Below are 18,310 nucleotides of genomic sequence, written 5' to 3'. Positions count from 1 at the left end.
TGTCCAAGACTAGCCTTGAGTTTGACATGTAAGAGGCACAGGACTATAATTCCTGTACAAGAAGGCTGACATAGGAGGATCAAAAATTATTATTATTATTTTTTGGTTTTTCGAGACAGGGTTTCTCTGTATAGCCCTGGCTGTCCTGGAACTCACTCTGTAGACTAGGCTAGCCTCGAACTTAGAAATTGGCCTGCCTCTGCCTCCCAAGTGCTGGGATTAAAGGTGTGTGCCACCATGCCCGGCAAATTATTAGTTTTTTAATTTATAATTAAAATATAATTAATTATATAATATCTCTCCTTTGTTTTAATTTCCCAACTTTCTCATTCCCTCTCAAATGGATGGCCTCATTTTCTTTATTATTGTTACATATGAATATACACATAAATATATGAATACATCCCACCTAATCCATTTAGCATTTCTTGTGTTTGTATGATTCTGGGCTGACCACCATGTATTGAATCAGGGGGCTCATCCCACAGAAGAGATAGTCTTCCCTTTCTTCACAGTCATCAGTTGCTTGTAGGTCTTTGAGATTTCTCCTTCCATTAGCATGCCTACTGGTATCGGCATTGTTAGGTCTTGTTCTGGCAGCCATATTGTTGAGGTAGCATGTCTAGGAGATACAGCAGATTTCCTGGTCCTCTGGCTCTTACAGTCTTTGCTGCCCTCTTCTACAGCCTTAGTTAGGAGTTCTGTTGTATATATATCTGTTGGGGCTGGGCACTCACAATCGATGGATCTATGCACTTTGAACAGTGTGGTTTTCTGTAGTGGTTTCCATTAGACCTTGACTCAACACAAAAGATTTAAAAGGCTGGGAACTTATCAGTGGTAAACTATTTGCCTAGAAAATATGTGGGTGTGTCTCTATGTTCAATACCCAGTATTGGGGGTAGGGGAACCAATGATGAAAATAGTTTTGGCAGTGACGAAGAACTGGATAAGAACATCTGAGCTGTGCATGGTGACAGAGGGGCAGAAAAGCATCTCATGCTCTTAGAATAATAGGGAATTTTGTTCACATGATGGGTCAATAGAAACAGTGTACTTTTGGAAACAACAGTTGCTATGCCCTATCCCCCGTCCCCCAGTACATTTCTGATTTCCAAATGACAGAAGAACAGAGCCCAGTGCTCAGTGGAAGGAAATTTACAAATCAGTAGATCTGGACTTTGCTAGCTCTTGTTTTTTAGAGTCAGAACCCCATGTTGCCCTGTTGCTCAGTGTTATTGAGAAGGCTAGACCAACTGCACGACAGACTTCAAATTGGCAGTTGAAGAGACTAAGTCAGTTACTAATAGGAAAAGCCCCAGGCTCCAGTCTCCACACCCCAGTAATAGCTCCGGAATGTCGGTAAGAGACAGGGCAAGACAAGGCCACCTACCCAGGAATTCCTCAACAACAGTGTCCAGCCTTCACACCTCGATAATGGTTCCAGAATGCCTAGAGAGAGTAAGATAAAGCCCATCTACCCTGGAATTCCAATGTGCTTTAAATCGAGCCATGGAGTTCACTTGCTTGTCCGTCTTGATAATGGGACACCCCAGCATGGACTTTTGCAGAATAAACACTCTTTGCGTTTATATATTATTTGAGTCCAGGGTGTCATTCTTCAGCGAATCATTGACCCTTACATTATCAAGAACTTTCACATGTTCATTGTGGGAAATTGGTCTACGGGCTTCTTCGTGCTGTTGTTGGTGCTTATCCAGTTTTGGTATCAGGGTAACACTGGGATCACAGAGTTTGTGGAACAGATGTGGTACTTCATTCGGGACCTGCTTTGTAAATCGCTGAGTAATCTAAAACCACATTGAAAAAGGACTCATTTTTGCATGGTTGGATTAACTTTCTTACTGATTGATATGAGAATATAGTAATTAATTACTTGCCACAGACACCTGGCTTCTGGCACATGTGTCTGTGGCAAGTAATTAATTACCTAAGCAGTTGCTAGGTCCCTGAGAGGAGCCTAATGAAATTGCCTACACAGGACAGAATGGACTCAGTAATGAATTCTCTTAAACCTTTAAGAGCTAACATCAATCAATACTGTCTCTCTGTTTCTGTCTCTGTCTCTCTCTTTTGTATATGAGTGTTCTATCTATGTGTACATCTACATGCCAGTAAAGGGCATCAAATCCAAGTATAGATGGTTGTAAGCCGCCATGTGGTTGATGGGAATTGAACTCAGGACCTCTGGAAAAGCAGACAGTGCTGTTAACCTTTAAGCCATCGCTCCAGTCCCACATCAATACTTCTCCTTTTATTTGTTTTTTGTTTTTGTTTGTTTGTTTTTGTTCTGTTTTTGTTTTTCTTTCTCTGTTGTAGCCCTGGCTGTCCTGGAACTCACTCTGTAGACCAGGCTGGCCCCTAACTCAGAAATCCTCCTGCCTCTGCCTCCCAAGTGATGGGATTAAAGGCATGTGCCACCAGCACATCAATACTTCTTGAACTGTTGTACAAAACACAAAGGCAAGGAACACTATCAAACTCTTACTGTGATCCCAGTGTTACCCTGATACAAAAACTGGATAATGACAAAAACCAACACGATTTCCCATAATGAGCACATGTAAAAATTATCAATAAGATTCTTGCAAACTGAATTCAAGGACACACTGAGCAGATGATGACCAAGCTAGTTTCATTCCAAGGATGCAGTTTTGTTTCAACATGTACAAATAAATTAAGTGTAATCTAGCACACGAACAGCAGAAATCACAGGACCATCTCAATAGATGTAGAAAAGGCACAGGTAGGAAAGAAATGGGAAAAGAAGATACCAAATTATTTCTAAGAGCAGACTGTTTGTGGAATTAATAAAAAATAATGGCAAGTTCCCATGCTTCACCTAGCTATTCTCTGCCCCAGCAGCGGTCCCGACTCCTCTGCCTCTAGGCTAGCTTCAGCAGCCACAGACTGTGGTCTTCCCAGCTCCGGCTCACTTGTCTCATAGCCGCCCGTATCTTCTTAGTCATAAAACCCCAGTGGTCGGCGGTTCCAAACTCTAGTAACCCAGGAAATCGAAACTTTGGAAGCTTATAATTAACCAGTCAGATTTATATATCAATAAATTCTCAATTCACAAAATGCCCACACAATAATTTCAGAGCCTATCGATAACGATATAAGCTGCCCAACAAGATTAGACAAGTTATCCCAGTTATTCTATCCCTATATGACATCATAGCTACCTGTGGCTGTTTAAAGCCATGCGGAATCTGAATTGTCCTGTTCAGCCTCCGTCTTCCTCTTCCTCTTCTCCTGTGTCCATCCCTGTCTCTGCAACTCTTAGCCCCGCCTCCTCCTTCCCTGTCCAATCACAGGCTTCTTGTATTAATATTTAAATTAACTGGACAGGGAAAATCCTGCTACGGCGGACTGTTTGATAGTGCTAGCACACAAAAAATACATAAAAATAAAAAACAAAATGAAATAAAATAAAAAAAACCCCAAAACCCTGTAGACCAGTGGAAGAGAGAACTCAGAAGTAAACTCACACGATAACAGCTACCTAAAGATTATGCAAAGCCATGTGTTGGACTAAGAGTCTCTTCTACAAATGGTTCTGGAGAAGCTGGACATCTACCTTAGAAGAATGACACTAGACACCATCTCTCATTCCACACAAAAATCATTTTGAAATGGATCAAAAACCTTAAAGGAGTTAAAAAAAATGAAAATGCTAGAAGAAAATAGGAAAAATACTTCAAGATATGGGCATAGGTAACGGCTTTCTGAAGAGGACTTCAATAGCACAAATACTCCCTCCAGAACTGACAAATGAGACATGTAGAATTAAGAAGATCTGGGCTGGAGAAATGGCTTGCAGCACAAGGCTAGAGACCTGAGGTAAATCCAGAGTCTTTGTAAAAGTGGAAGGAGAGAACTGACTCTACAAAGTTGTCCTCTGACCTCTCCATACACACTCTATGATTCTCATGTTACACACACACACACACATACACACAGAGACAGACAGACAGACAGATCTGAAAATTGGAGTAGACCATAGGAGAGGAAAATGAGATTGTTTGTTTGTTTGTTTGTGTTTTTCAAGACAGGGTTTCTCTGAGTAGCCCTGGCTGTCCTGGAACTCACTCTGTAAACCAGGCTGGCCTTGAACTCAGAAATCTGCCTGTCTCTGCCTCCCAAGTGCTGGGATTAAAGGCATGCACCACTACTGCCCAGCAAGTTTTTTTTTTTTTTTTTTTGAGACTATTTTTGATGCTTGTCAAGGTGACTGGGGCTAAAAGGAACGGTCTGTCTAGGACAGTGGATGTAGTCCATTTTTCATCAAGAATGGGTGTCTTCACGTAGCCAGTGCAGAGCTGGTCTATCCAGAGGGGCGCCTTAGTCTGCAGGGGTATGTGGCATGGGTAAAAAGTGAACACATGGTAGTGAGCAAACAGCCGAGGGAGGCCATGTGCAGGTCAGAGAAGCATAGGAGGCTCCTGGAGAAGTGGGTTAGGGAAGGTGTGGGAGATGCTCACAAACCGAGCATGAATAGAGCGTTGAATAGGGTGATGCATCTCAATTCTTGCCGCTCCTTCATCCAGATGGCCAGAACCTGCCTCAACTCTGCATCCTGGCAAGTTTGCACCCGCTCTAGCTGTCCAGTGAGCACCTGTAGCCAGGCCAACAAGTTCACCTACTGTTGTATGTTGATACGGATCTCATGCTCTAGCTCAGAGATGAGGGCTCCTGGGTGCCTGCCACGCAGCAGCGTGAGATCTGCCACGTCATCGTAGAGGTGGTCACCAAATTAGAACACTCGCAGCACTTGCTGTCTGTCAGATGAAGAAAGTCAAAAAGGTTTCCCTGCCGATAAATATTGCTCTTTTCCAGGCAAGTGACATGGTCCCAGGGGAGTGAACCCTTCTCTTAAAAGGTTTCCAAAAAGATTCTGCCAGTCAGTAAAAAAGCTGGGCTTGTCTGCCTGGATCATGACTATATGAAAGAGTTGGAGCCAATCAGGACCTAGCATGGCCGCATGCCTTTGTCCACAAAGCTGAAGGGACTTTTCGTGATGAGGAACAGCTGTTTTACACGGCTACCATGCAGCTCAGCACTGAAAATGTTTCATCCCTTCTCAGGATGCACTTTGTCGTGTCTTGCTCAATCCACTGGTACAGGAGACCATGCCGTCTCTCACATCTTTGTAGAGGTATACTTGGTCAAACTCTAGGCCGTGGCCCAGAAAGTAGTCTACCATCCAGGACAGCAAATGGCATCCCTGGTAGTGAGAAGATGTTCGTGAATTGCCTAACGGACAGGCCCTTCCCGCAAAGCCGCTCAACTGTTATAGTGGCATATGCTGGGTGCCACCGTATAAGATCTGCCCCTTCATCATCCAGCACAGGCTGGCGGCCCCTATTGGCTGTTCCTAGTTGTACATAATGAAAAGCATCAATTATCCTCAGAGAACTCTTCTGAATCTCATAGTGGAGGCCACAGATGGCAAAGCTGGAGTCATTATAATTCTTCTGGGTCCTCACAGGGTTGTGTAGTGCTCTATCAGGATGTTCCGGGAGACACTGGTGATCTCAGGGTGAAGCGCATCCGCATACTCCACCAGTGTGCAGTCATAGTCAAAGCCACAGACTTCAAAGTTACTCCGGCTGATGTCATTGTTGGCATAGATAGCTGCTGGGTTAAGGAGGCTGCAGACTTCGGGGCAGAAGGTCATGTACCAGCCTAGACATGTCCACTGGTCCCCGCTGGAGCAGTGGCCTCTGGACCGGTGGGCCACAGTGAGGCCTTTGCACAGCAGCCAGAGGTGAGCTGCCGCCGCAGTCCGGTGCCCGCCATGCCCTTGCCTGCCAACCCCGCCTGCCTCCGACTGGAAGATGAGATCTTAAGGAAGGTTGGAGGGGGTAAAGGAGAAGAGTAATGGAATGCATGTGGCCTGAAAGCAGAAAGGAGGCTGTGGGTAGAGGAGAAAGATTAGTAAAAGAAAGCGGGGAGGGGTGGGGTGGGGGTGGGGAAGGACAGTGGGACGGGCAACACTGAGAATTCCTATGAAAGTGCCATGATGAAATTTGCTTCTGTCTTAACTTTTAAAAATTAGTAAAGCACTATTGGATTTTTCTTTTTTGAGACAGGTCTCGAATCGCCTAGGGCAGCTTCAAACTCATTAGATAGCCAACATGACCTTGAATTTACAATCCTTACAATCTTGAATGCTGGAATTACTGACATGTGCCACCATGACCCATTTTAGACATTACTGGGTATTGAAACCTAGAGCTTCTTGCATGATAGGCGAGTATTCTACCATCAGAGCTATAGCAACATTTTGGATTTTCTAAAAAAAAAAAATTATGTTATTATTTTTAAACGTTTTATTTATTTTTTATGTGCATTGATGTTTTGTGTGCATGTCTGGTTGAGGCTGCCATGTGGTTGTGGGAATTGAACCCAGGTCCTCTGGAAGAACAGCCAGTGAGTGCTCTTAATAACTAAGCCATCTCACCAGCTCCTGGATTTTTTTTTTTCTTAAACTCTTTACTTTCATTTTTTTTATTATTATTAGAGAGTAGTTGAGCATAACATAAGGGAACCATCTGTGTATTTCAAAGCATGTGTTACGTATGTAGTCATGCTGTGTAATTTGGTATTCTACATCCTCTAAGCAGGTGATCTATCCAGTATTTGCCATGTCAGGCCCTTGTCATAGCTGATAAAATCCTATGCTGCAGAGAGCAAAGGAGCCACCAGGTGGCTCTCAAACACCAGCCACTGATGGACAAATGTATTCAGGTTAGAGCACTAGTGTGCATTGGTGTAAAAATCTATTTTGTTGAAAAAATACTTAATTTTAACTTCATATGTGGATGAAATCTAATATAGAAAAAAATCCATCATTAAAATTCATCTAAATGAAAATAAGATTTCATCAGTTGTCTGTCATGCTTTTTCCCCTCTTTCATGTAGAAAATGAGGTGGGGGAAGGGGTTATGCAATGGTAGACTAGATACTTGAAAACACAACAGTAAGCTGTGCCTAAGACCTGCTGTCGGTAGTGGTCAGAACTCCCCTAGGCAGAGATCAACGGAGGACAGGGCTGCTGTGCTGCTGCTGCGCCTCCCCTGGGTGTCCCTGGAGGGCTGCTGCTTCTTCACAGAGGCTGGCTAATTTACAACAAGCTTCTTCCAGTGTACGGAAGAGCAGGCTGGTGATTCATGCCTATAATTCTAGTCTCTGGAGGCACAGGCAGGAGGGTCACAAGTCGGAAGCCAGCCTGGTATTCATATTGAGTTTTAGATCATCCAGTGCTACGTATCAAGACCCTATCTCTAAAAAAATGGTGGTGGTTGTGGGAGGAGTGGACAAAACCTACAAATACTAGAGAGCCATAGCACATCAGACACAAACGCAGTCCACAGTGGTACTCTAAAGAAATGCAAGGTGAGGCGGCACATGCCCACCTCTGATGCCCACCTCTGATGCCCACCTCTGATGCCCGCCTCTGATGCCCACCTCTGATGCCCACCTGTGATCGCGGTACTTGAAAGCCTGAGGCCAATGAGCTGGGAATGTGAGGAGAGTATGAATTGATCCTGTTTTTCAAGAATGAAGGAAAGCAAAAGAAAGGGAGAGGGAAGGAAAGAAAAACCTCTTCTTGATAGAAGAATGGCAATAATTGTAAAGAATACTGCAATGAAAAAGTAACCATTGTAGCTGGGCATGGCATAGCACACCTTAATCCCAGCACTTAATCACAGGATAGCAGAAAGAATTCCAGACCACACAGGGCAACACATTGAAACCTTGCCTCAAAAAAAAAAAAAAAAAAAAAAAAAAAAAAAAAAAAAAAAAAAAAAAAAAAAAAAACCAATCCCCCCAACCCCAATCAAAACCAACCAAACAAAAAACAAAAAACAACAAAGAAGCCAGCAATCTCACAGAACATGGATAATTTGTGAACATGAGAATGTAACAGTTTTCTAAGAAAATTATGTTTTTATTCTTGTACTTTTGAATGTATACTTTATTTATGTGAGTACAGTGTAGAATGTATACTTTTCTTAAAAAGATTTATTTTATTTATTTTATGTGTAACTGTATTTATAGCTGTATAGATGGCCGTGAGCTATCATGTGTGTGCCTGCTGGGAATTGAATTCAGGACCTTTGCTGGCCCTGCTCTCGCGGATTGCTTTTCCAAAGGTCCTGAGTTCAAATCCCAGCAACCACATGGTGGCTCACAACCATCCGTAATGAGATCTGATGCCCTCTTCTGGAGTGTCTGAAAACAGCTACAGTGTACTTACATATAATAAATCTTAAAAAAAAAAAAACTATATACAATGATCTGGATCAGCATCCATGATCCATGATCCACGTGGAGATTCAGGGACCTGGGATCTGTCTACCTTGCTGCTTCTACCAGGACAATGCTTGTGTATTACTGGTACAGATACAATGTCCCACATGGAAGATTCAGTCAGTGGGAAGGAGAAGAGAACAGAGAAGAATGTGTTGTTATGATCTCCTGAGTGGCACGTAAGACTTCTCTTCAGAAGGGCAGACCTTAGTCACAAAGCTGTGTGCAATTGCAGTGCATTTGGGAAGTATTAGTTAGCTAGGTAACTAGCCTAACAAAACTGAACTAGGCGTTGGTGGACAACCATCACTCTGAACCACACTGCTGTACTGCAGCATCTACTTCATGCACGGTTCAGGTTCTTATAACTCTTACCCCAGGAAGAGGGACAGGATGAACCTGTTATCTTGCCCGGTGTCTTCCCACTAAAATCAAGACCCATAGCTACTTATGTACTTGTGGACACTCTAGGCTTCTACTCCTTTTTTTGTTCTCACCCAACCACATCTTGCCAAGAGATGCAACTACTCCACACATTTTTGTGTACTTGTATGTTTTAACGTTTTGGATTGTTATAGTAAGTATTCAGATTGAGGCTTGCCTAATTTCCCCCTTCCTCTACTGAATAACTCCTGTTGTTTCATTGAAAAAAAAAAAGTGCACCATGAGTGACCAAAAGCCACTGTAGGGTGTCCCATGCTACCACACACAGTAATCTCATTAAGACAGTACCTGAGCTGCCAGGAAGGGTGACGAAGCCAGCTTCATGAGTCCCAGGACCACCTTGCTTATATCATGAGATCTTTCCTCAAAACACAAGAACAAAAACTTCAATGTTTGAAGGTCTTCAATATATGCATATAGTCTATTTTTTAGAGATATAACCCATAATATATTACCTAAACATATACTTTAGTCAAATACTGCTTGCCCACCCCATATAAGTAAACTAGATGGTGAATAAAGATCTTTAAGAGTGTGGGCCTTCTCACTCGTCAGCCTGCTGCACAATTCCCTTCTCAGACACACAGACGCCATCCAAAAACTTTCTGATATCCTTGTTTTTAACTGTTCATGGCTTGCTGAATCAGAGCAGCTGAATTTGAAACAAGTTCAATATCATTTCCTTCAAGGATTAATTCATCCTTCTGGGCTTGAGAGGCAGAACAAGCAACACCTGTCCTCATCCGAACCCTGCAGATATATTTCTCACCCAAGAAATTTCGGATTTCAACCAAAGACCCATTTTCCTGAATAACAACGTTGATGGGGAAGTGAGCATACATAGACCTTGTCTTGTAACGGAAGCCCAGTGTGACACCCTTGATCATGTTCTGAACATGACTGCAGATGGCTCTGACAGTGGCCAGTTCCTTTCTGTTACCCCACCATTTGTCAACCCGGAGCCTTTTCTTTTTCTTTCCAAGGAGACTCAGCTCTACATTGATGGGATTGAAGTCCCTCCGCAGAGTTCCCCTGGGGCCTTCACAATGACGGTGCGCCCCTTCAGAGGGATGTTGACATTTTCTGGAATGTCGACAGTCTGATTGCTGAGAATGGTCCTCATTCTCGCAGTAGATGGGCAAAGAGGGAACGTCCTTCTCAAACAACTTTTATAATACTTATTTTTACTGTTATAATATTACAAATTTTAAGGAATATGACAAAAAAGATATTGTAGGTATTGAAGGGGGGGTCTTTGGGAGGAGTGGGGGTACAAAAGGGAAACAAGAACGTGATTCAATTCTATTTACTTAAAATATGTTTTTAAATGTTAACAAATTCAGATAAATTGAAGTCATGTAACTTTTCTCATCATAATGCAATAAAAAAAAAGAAAATACAACAGCAAAAAAAAAAAAAAAAAAAAAAAAAAAAAAAAAAAAGAGTGTGGGCCTTCAATATAACACTATAAGATTGATGGGGTCTTATGTTTCCCAGGAGATAACGAGTCATGTGAACTACAAGGCTAAAGGATGTTCGGATATCTGGAAAACATTATTTTTCATTGTCTTTGTGAGGCTGTTCTGGAAGAGATTAGCATTTGAGTCAGTAAGATGTGTAAAGGAGGCCTTCCTGAGCCAGCATGGGTGGGCACCATCTAACACAATGAGGCCCCTGTAGAGACAAAACTCAGGGGAAGGCCCTCCCCAGCCAGAGCCTCCATCTTCTCCTTCCAGAAGATGCTCCTAGCTCTCAGGATTTGGACCTGGGCCAGGCTTACAGTATTTCTTTCCCACTCTTTAGCTCTTAGAACTGGGGACTGAATTACACCCCTACCTTTTCCAGTTCTCTACCTCAGCCAGCAAATGGGAGAGGATTCTGCTTCTATAACCATGTGAACCAATTTTCATAGTAATGTCTTCATTCCATTCTCTCATCTATGAATCTACTATCTATCATCCATCTATCTCTTTATCTATCTATCTATCTATCTATCTATCTATCTATCTATCTATTCTGTTTCTTTATGTAATTGGTTCTATTTTTTTTGTAGACTTTTACTTCAGGATTGTGATTTTTATCAGTTATGGGCTACCAGTGGTAAACCTGCAGGCTACAGACATAGAGGAATGAGTGGTTCATGGCTGTTGTGATGGAGGCCAGACCCTCCTGTTTAGACAGCAGCTTGTATGTGATACCGCCTTGTGAACACCCATATGATTTTTAGTCAAGTGACTTACAAGATTTTATTTTAGGTCCTTTGTCTTAGGTTGATACATGATGTATAAAAGTTTAGAATGTTTGAAATTTTAATGTATAATATATATTGGAATATCTTCTAGATGAATATTAATCACTATATACTTCCTGTCATTATAATCATGTATAATTGAGAACTGGCTAGTTTCCATTTAATGTATCTCATATATTCTGTCTGCATCACTGATTTATCTAGACCCTTCAGAGAAGCATTCTCTTCTTTAAAAGCTCTTGCATTGAATACAAGTGCTTCTGATTCTTATCATTATATTATTTTATTTTGCTCTAATTATAATTTGTATAAATCCTGCTTATATGTATGTTACCTCCACTAGATGATATTTGCAAAAGTGGGACACAACTTAATTCTTCTGATTCCTAAGAACAAGCCTTGTTCGTGTTGGTACTCAAGGTCTGTATGATAGATACTTTTATTTCTGTGGCTTTTTTCTTTAAAGGCAAGGTCTCATGTAACTCAGTCTGGCCTTTATCAAACTCTTTATCTAGGCAAGGATGACTTTGAACTTTTTTTTTTTTTTTTTTGGTTTTTTGAGACAGGGTTTCTCTGTGTATCCCTGGCTGTCCTAGAACTCACTCTGTAGACCAGGCTAGCCTCGAACTCAAAGATCCGCCTGCCTCTGCCTCCCAAGTGCTGGGATTAAAGGCCTACGCCACCACCGCCCGGCCGACTTTGAACTTCTGATTCTCTACATATGGCCTACATGTTCTTAGAAAGTAAGCCAAAGAAACAGCTGCCCTTCGCAAGACAGTCAGAATTGGTAGACTTCAGAAACTGAAGGTCACCTTCTTTAGCTCTAAAGCCTTGTTCTCAATGCTGTATGCTTCTGTGATTTCCTTTTTAACTACTGAGAGGCCAAAAACTATTATAGATCATATTTACATTTAGGGCTTTGATTGCTCTTTAGAGTTCCTCAGACTGAACTGTGAGTCTTAATGTCTTAGAATGGTATGAAATGCTTTGCCAATAGCCAGCAGGGATTGTCAAGTTCCTGAAGCATTTTAATGGGCTTGCCATTGGATTTATTATATTGAATGGTGCTAGACAGTAGCAACAAAGTGCATATTGTTACTTTGACTGCTTTTGAATAAGTCTAACCAGAACTTCTATATAGCAATGCGCAGTTTCCAAATAGTAGCGAACAAGTGTACAAATGCAGAGAGTTTGCGAATAAACATACAAATGCAGAGAGTTCAGGCTGTGCAGATACCAAGAAAAAGCCAGGTGGAGTTTCCCTGGAAAGGTTTTATTTTGCTTTTATGATTAATGAACTGAAGGCAAATGTCAGAGGCTTCTCTGACATGTTCATAATGAACAATTGGAGGACAACTGCCTTTCAAAGACTAGCAAATATCTACAAGCAGGATCACGTCGGGGATGGAGGTAGGGCAGATCTCATCGCCCACTCCCACGCACATACCCATGTTATTCAGAAAGAAATAAAAGGCTAAGTTCAACATGCTACAAACATTCCTATTTACTCATTAAGCTATTCTCTTTAAACATGAGTCCTAGAGTTTCCTAGATAACTTCCTGGGAGTTTGTGTTACACAATTGCATATTCCCAGAAATGCAGCTGCTATTACACATTCAATGGGACTTAACAAAAGGAAATTGCATAGGAGTACAGCTAGTTCTATAAAACATCTCTAGCCACTTCATCCTAATGGAAACAAGTTTATGATGTCACAAAAGGGCAGAGGACCTGGCTCAGCGGTTGAGAGCACTTACTGCATTTGCAGAGAACCCAGGTTTGGTCGCCAGCACTCATGTTGGAAGTTCAGAACCACCTATAGCTCCAGCTCCAGGAGGATTTGCAGCCTTGGGCATCCGGAGGCACCTGCACTCTGTGCATATACCCCCACACAGACACACATACTTAAATATCATGAAAAATAAACCTGTTTTTAAAAGACACCACATAGAAGCTGGGCCTGGTGGCAAGTACCTGTAACCTCGGCACTTGCTGGGAGTTTGAGGTTATGCCAAAGCAGAAGTTCTAAGCTTGCCTTGGCCTCAGAGCAAGATACCATCTGAAACCAAACAAACAAATAACAAAGAAGACTCTGTCAAAAATATTAGTTTTGTGTATTATTTTACTGTTGACAGAACATGAGTGAGGATGGATAGCTCCTGAGATGTTAGCAGAGATTTTATTTTGCAAATATATGAAACATGCTATTTATTTCCATCCCTCTCCTTTAAATTGCTTCTCATCCATACACTCCTTGTAGGCTGCTCCTTGTCAGCTTTCTGCAGTCCTCCTTCCTCAAGTGCTGGGATCACAGGCATGGGAACCATATTCCCCAACAGACTTTTGCAGTGAGTCTTGAAGGTTATATAGGTCCAAGAATGGGAAGGAAGACCATGAGTCTCTTTAACAAGGCAGCAAGGTTGAACGCCTGGCCTGGGGGAGCAGAAGCTTTTTTTCCACCTCTTTTGACGTGGCTTTTCTTTGTCAAAGGGAAAATCTGGGGAACTTGCTCAGAGCTGTAGCTCGCCCATAGGGAAAAGGGGGCACTGCATTTCCTCTGGCTTCTAGAAAATTTCCTGTGTGGGCATTGGCCTTAGCAGCAAGAGCTGTACTAAATAGCTGTGTAGAAAGCTACATTGATTTTGTATGAGAAAGATTGAGTGACCCCCCCCGAACAATCCAGGCTTCATCCATAACAAAGTGAACTTGACCATGCAGTGTGACCAGGAGGTATTCTCAAGGATTAACTTTCTGTGTTGGATCTCTCTTTATCCCTGCATCTTAAAAAGGTCCCAGGCATTCTCAGCATTTCTGGAGGGGAACTGTCAAGCTAGCAGTTGATAGTTGAGATCAGTGGCCCTGTTCTCTGTTCCCACTGGACACTGTTCTGGTTCGCCCTGTTACTCTGCTGTGTAATAATAAACTTATTATGTGAAAGGTTTTGAATTTGTCAAGGGAGAAACGGAAGTGAATTGTCACTTGGGATAAGGTATTTATTTGAAGAGTTAATATCACCACAGACCACAAAGAGCAGCATAGTGTGGGCTCAGAATGGAGTTCAGGTATGTGGTACAATGTATGTGTGAGGCCCTTTCTGTAGAGGTCAGCAAGGGGGCACATTTCAGGCCATGTGACTGATGAGTCAGACTATGTCTGAGTCAGCTATGAGGCTGGGGAGGGCAAGCATGTAGACAAACAAGCCACTTTCCTTCTGTAAACTAACTTAATGTTGTTTGGGGGGAGTTGTTGAAATTCACCCAAAATAGAGAAACTTTACACAACACAGAGGGCTGTGGGTCAGATCAAGGTCTAAGGCTGTTCTGCACTACTGGGCTCAAGCTTTCCGAACCTCTCTATCACCTGGGCCTCTATCACCATCTTTATATTTCCTGAAGGTTCTGTGCTCCCACTATGCAGCCCATTGGCAGATTATTGCCTCTACTGGAATTCCTGTGCAATTTGCACAGTATTCTTTTCCATCTCTGTGGAAGGACAGAAATTAAAGTACACCTTTTGCAGATGTCGTTAACTAGTGCTCAGGTACCCTAGTGAGCAAGTGCAGAACCAAGACAGTGATGGTTATATTTAATATCAGCTGTTATCTGGGAAATGTAATCTCAGGGCAGAAAGACCAGAGACACCAGGGAAATGCCGAAGGATGGAGGCTGGGAGCCCTGTCGTGTGACATGCTGCAGGATCATCCATGAAGAGACACGACTCTTACATGGTTCTGAACATCTGAAAGACCGATGAAAATCTGTCTCAATGTAGTAATGGCAGGAGATCAAGTCAACCAGATAGTGACAAAAACATCTGAAAAAAACATCTCAAAAACAAACAGATAGACAGACAGATGACAAAAAATCCAGCACTGTAGAGGGGAAGAGGTGGGATAATGTGAGGAAACTGGATAGGGAGATGGGCGTAGACAGATCAGGTTTCACTTTCTACATGTATGAGATTCTCAAAAATAAATTTAAAAACAAACAAACAAACAAACAAACAAACCAAAATGAGAGCCAACATTTCTTTGTCTTCTACTAGGTGTTCTGACCACTTACCAATGAGGAAGTCCCTACAAGTGTCTTGTATTGGGGGCATAGTGGTGCTTATGTGCTCACCAAACTTGCTGAAACCTGGCCATGTTTCCCACCCAATAAAAAACTAGAGCAAGACGGGCAGGCATCCTTCTTAGTCTCTTGTCTTCATCATTGTAATTCTTCCTTTAGTTCAAAGATCCCAATGCTATCCAGAGACTTTAGCTTGAGATTCTAATCTTGTGTGTGTGTATGTGTATGTATGAATGTGTGTGCACATGTGTGTGTATGTGCACATGTGTGAATGTCTATGCATGTGTGTGTGCATGTGTGTGTGAACGAGTGTGCACATGTGTGTGTAAGTATGCATGTGTGTGAATGAGTGCTTGTGTGCATGTGTGTGAGTGAATGTGAGTGTGTAAGAGTATGCACACATGTGTGTGAGGGTATGAGTGTGAGTCAGTGCATGTATGTGTCTGTGAGTATGTATATGTGCACATGTGTGTGCACATGTGTGTAGGTGTGTGTAAGTATGCATGTGTGTGAGTGCTTGTATGTGTGTGTGAACATGTTGGGGGATATGAGTGAGTCAGTGCATGTGTGTGTGTGGGAATGTGTACTGCTAGAATAGAACCATGGCTTCATTTGCTGGCCTTTGTTACTCACAGAATCTAGTGCTGTTGTAGAGCAGAGCAAATGTTTCTGCACTTATTTAGTTTATTTATATTAAAAAGAACTACATATATCAGTAGCTTGTTTGGCTGTTGTGATGCACAAGCTTGGGGCAGAAGCAGGAGGATCAAGCAAATTTGAGGCAAACCTGGACTACATAGTGAGTTCCAGAAATGGGGCTAACCAACAAAACTCCATCTCAAAAAGCCAACCAACTGTGTCTGGTATGGGTGGCACATGCCTTTAATCCTGGCACTGGGCATGCAGAGGCAGGCCAGTCTGGCCTATATAGCAAGTTCCAGGCCAGACAGAACTATGTAGGGAGACCTTGTCTCAAAGAAGCAAACAAACGAACAATAATAACCAAATCCACCATTGAAACCAACACCCTTCCCCATTGACACCTAAGTTTACTCAAACAAAACAAAACAAAACAAAACAAAACAAAAAACCCAAACCCTATTAAATGGGATATTTTATTTTTTTAAAAAAGATTTATTTATTTATTTCATGTATGTGAGTACACTGTAGCTGTCTTCAAGCACACCAGAAGAGGGCATCAGATCCCATTACAGATGGTTGTGAGCCGCCATGTGGTTGCTGGGAACTGAACTCAGGAGAGCCGTCAGTGGTCTTAACTGCTAAGTCATCTTTCCAGCCCCCTAAAAGTAATTTTTAAATCTCTGTATTGCTTAACATTTCCCCTCCTTGGTGGTGGTATTAGGGATCAAACATGGGTTTTCATCCATCCCACGTAAGACTTCTACCTTTGAGTCCTAGCTGCAACCTCCTCTTTGTATTTCTTGTGGTCCTTTGTGTTTTCCCTGTTTTTTATGTCTCTGTCTTGTTATTGCTGTCAGACTCTAAGCTTTTGCTGGTCATTTTGTCTGCTTATTATTACTACTTTAGTTTTCTAGTACAAAGTTTGTCCATCAGCCCACACTCTACTGATAGTTTGGGCGGTATAATTCCTCTCTAGGGACTGTCCTGGCATTGGATGCCAGCCCAACCTTCCAAGTGAAAGTGAAAAATGCCTCTGGACACTGCCAAGTAGCTGCAGGGTGGTGAAGTTTCTCTCAGTTCAGAAGCACTATATCTGAGAGCCTTGCGTTAAGTTAGTGTTCATACCTATTTATGACATCATTTCTAAGGCAGATTTTAATTGAATCACACGAAAAGACAATGTGGGATTTTCGTTGTTTTGGGGGAAACTGGTCTGGTGTTGGGCAAGTCCTGTCAGCGGGTCTGGACTGACACTGAGCTGAGCCATGTTCCTGACTCCACTCACTGTCAGCCCCTCCTTAATCTTCTCTCATTCTCATCTACTTATTTACAGTTTTAAAATATCTGCAGGTTTACAGTGTCGGTGTGCGGATAAAGCCTCCTTGCTTCTCTAATGTATAGATTTATTTTCTAACACATGTCCTGGATGCTCAGATGCACGTGTTTTACAGATGACTGAGTCCCCAAGCATTCAGAGACACCAAAGAATCAAATAGTATCTTTTTTTGCGGAGGTTGGGGTGGTGTGGTGTGATGTGAGAGGGTATGTGTGTGTGTGTGTGTGTGTGGGGGGGTGATAAACAAGAAAAAATTGGCCCTGAAACTGTAACACAGTTTTCTTCTTTAGCAAAGCGACAGATAATTAAGTCAGTGACTTTTAAAAAAAGAAACATTTGTCCTTCCTTATATTCCGTATTTGGCAATGTTCTCAACAGTTTAGAATTATGTAGAAAAACCTAAGCAGTGAAATATGTTTTGCAAAGAAAGATATTTAGGTTAAAACAAAGCTAATAACAAGTAACACATTTTAGGTAATGAAAATTGCCTGGACTGAACCTGTAGCTCACTGCCCTTGTGGCCCCCCTCCTGCTTCCTAAAGCTCAGGGCACTGACTTGGGGGTACCTGTCACCCCCAAGAATACAAAGCAGAGAGGTTCTAGGTGGGGGGGAGAGAGCTCTGGAGGAAGAACTCCATCATACTGGGGAAATATCAGCCCACTAGTGGGGTCAGATGCTCACCTCTTCCCCAGGCTCTTTGTAACCACGTGACATATTCATATAGTGATGTCATGTTGTAGCCCTTAGTAAGACAAGGAAAAAGAATTTCTCGTCCTCTTAAGGTCAACCACAGCAGAACGACTACGCCACTTCCTTAGGTAAACCCCAAAGGAGAAAATATGCCCTCCCACACTATGCAAAACTTCTGCGTAGATCCCAAACACAGCTCACGGCTTAGAAAGAAATGTCACAGTAGGAGCCACCACAGAAATGCACAGGGAAGGTGAGAATTAAGACATTGGAGATAAAAGTACAAAAAACCCACACTCTGTGCGTGGCTATCAAAGGAAGCTTAGTTTGTTGAAAACAAAAACAAAAACCAAAAAACTGTAAGACGACGTTTTCCTTTTTTTTCTGTGAGCAAATAGTTGGGGGAATAAACCTGGCTTCTCAGTGCAAGCTGATTAATTCCTGTACTTGGGAGGTAGAGACTGACTAGAAGTATACAGTAAGATTACCTCAGACAACAGAAGTATACAGTAAGATTACCTCAGACAACAGAAGT

The 18,310-nt window shown here is 42.3% G+C and overlaps 1 protein-coding gene and 2 pseudogenes across 4 annotated transcripts in view; 1 reads left to right on the top strand and 2 right to left on the bottom strand.

Annotated features, from left to right (window-relative positions):
* LOC116073659 overlaps positions 1-5,717 on the bottom strand; it is a 46,976-nt pseudogene extending 41,259 nt beyond the window's left edge.
* The window catches only part of Filip1 (filamin A interacting protein 1), a 191,258-nt gene continuing 178,607 nt past the window's right edge, over positions 5,660-18,310 (top strand). For 2 of the 4 annotated variants that reach the window (XM_031345190.1, XM_031345186.1), the window contains exon 1: positions 5,670-5,791. The gene's annotated coding sequence lies outside the window, so the exon portion shown is untranslated. Of the gene's footprint in view, positions 5,875-18,310 lie in introns of all 4 variants that reach the window. The other 2 variants (XM_031345187.1, XM_031345188.1) reach the window with 2 other exon arrangements.
* On the bottom strand, positions 9,329-9,907 carry LOC116073350 (annotated as a pseudogene).

This window comes from Mastomys coucha, unplaced genomic scaffold (assembly GCF_008632895.1).
Source record: "Mastomys coucha isolate ucsf_1 unplaced genomic scaffold, UCSF_Mcou_1 pScaffold23, whole genome shotgun sequence".
Taxonomy (NCBI): domain Eukaryota; kingdom Metazoa; phylum Chordata; class Mammalia; order Rodentia; family Muridae; genus Mastomys; species Mastomys coucha.
Note: the sequence above shows the minus strand (reverse complement) of the source record. Positions and strands in the feature narration are given on the sequence as shown.